Source organism: Aplidium turbinatum, chromosome 4 (genome assembly GCF_918807975.1).
Source record: "Aplidium turbinatum chromosome 4, kaAplTurb1.1, whole genome shotgun sequence".
Taxonomy (NCBI): Eukaryota; Metazoa; Chordata; class Ascidiacea; order Aplousobranchia; family Polyclinidae; genus Aplidium; species Aplidium turbinatum.
The window spans coordinates 14,628,901-14,630,663 of NC_137475.1; the positions used below are offsets into that span (position 1 = coordinate 14,628,901).

At 38.1% G+C, this 1,763-nt stretch overlaps 1 non-coding gene across 1 annotated transcript; it reads left to right on the plus strand.

The window, feature by feature from the left end:
* Positions 1–476: 476 nt before the first annotated feature.
* On the plus strand, positions 477–583 carry LOC145769745 (U6 spliceosomal RNA). The gene has a single exon (XR_014289066.1). It is a non-coding gene; the product is annotated as a U6 spliceosomal RNA (small nuclear RNA).
* The last annotated feature ends 1,180 nt before the right edge of the window (positions 584–1,763 follow it).

The window sequence follows — 1,763 nt, forward strand, 5'->3', positions numbered from 1 at the left end:
CAGGCCAAGCTCCTTTTACAACACTTTTGACTTTTTTTTTAACAATGCCTAATAAACGAGATCACTTGTTTTGCGCACTTATAGCGAGGCGAGCGGTTTCATCAGAATATTCATCGCCATGCAAGAGTAGTGTTGTTATTTCGCTTCGCAAAAGATATCTTGCAATTAACAGTTTCAGTAAACAAGGAAATGTTTGACACATCGTAATACAGGCAACAATAGTGACCTGCAAACATATCAGCGAAAAATAGGCTCCAATAACAGGAAAAAAGAAACCAGGCACCATGAAACAAACGTTTGTGGAAACCACCGAAAAATCGTAATTCGTGAACAGTCTTCCCTCTAAAAAAGCATTGAGTTGGTTTTTCATCTTTTTTGTAAGAGTCTATAATACCGTCTTTCTTTTATTATAAGACAACTGTCACTTGCGGTGCTTATCAGCATGGCGAGAATTTGTTGATTAACAAAATTTTGCAGTACTTGCTTCAGCAGTACATATACTAAAATTGGAACGATACAGAGAAGATTAGCATGGTCCCTGCGCAAGGATGACTCGCAAAATCGTAAAGCGTTCCATATTTCTTTATAAAAAAAAACATTTTGCAGTAGGCTACTTAGCTAAATTATTTTCATAATACAATCAGAAAAAGTCTTTAAATTTATATATAATATTTTGCCAATTTATTATAAATTGAGTTGGCACACCGACCTATTTTGCCAACAAAAACTTGCATTTTTAAAGAGTACACTGGTCGTGAAATACAATAACTGTGAAACTCGCACTAGTGTTTATATGACATTTGCAAACTTAAAATAAGCAACCCTATGCTCACAGATAATTTCGAAATTCGAAAACAGACGTTTTAATCAACCACTGGGACAGTGTGGCTGGACATCGCATTGGAATAACTTTAAGTAACCCCCACCTAGAACTATAGTCTGATTGGTTGGTTGGTGGAATCGTATGCAAAGCGAAAATATGCTTCCCAGAAAGTATTTTTTGCCTTCATGCTCCTTAACTCCTCAAGAAAAGTAGTTTTAGTTATACTTGCACGCTGATACCTTTCGCGGGCCGCAGCGATACAGCGTGGCGGGCCGCCATTTGGTGACCCCTGCTTTAAGCCATGGCGATCTATACCACTGGCCTTTCCAACGTGGTAACAGCCGAATAATGTGGGGGCCTATACGAAAATTCAATTTTCCAACTGAGATAAGTGTTGCAACATATAATCAGCAATTTTCATTGGTCAAGTAATGTTTTTTAGCCGAAAAATTATAAATATACAGTGCCAAAACGTAATTAAGATGTAATATTATTAAATATGTGGCAAGAAAGCAAAACAATAGCTACATGTTAAGAATACCATGAGAATCAAGATATCAACAGAACAAGGTACACGGAATCAAGAGTGACCCAACTTTCAAAACACTCAGTACCGGTATGTTAAAAAATTCGTTTTTTAATCCAGAAGTATTTGTTTGTTAGTAATAATTCATGCAAAGACGCCTTTTTTACGCCTAATAGGCCTACCTGTTAGTTGCCAAAACTTAATAGGCCCCCAACATTATTAGGCTGTTGCCACGTTGGGAAGGCCAGTAGTACAGATCGCCATACTTTAGGCAGATAGGAAGCGCCTGCGGCAAACAACCGCGTATTGAGGCGGGAATTGCAGGATTTTATTAGCAAAGTGTAGAACCCTGTGTTCTACGTAGCAAGCGATTTCACCTATTGAGATCTCTCGCCAAACCCGAACAGCTAAGAT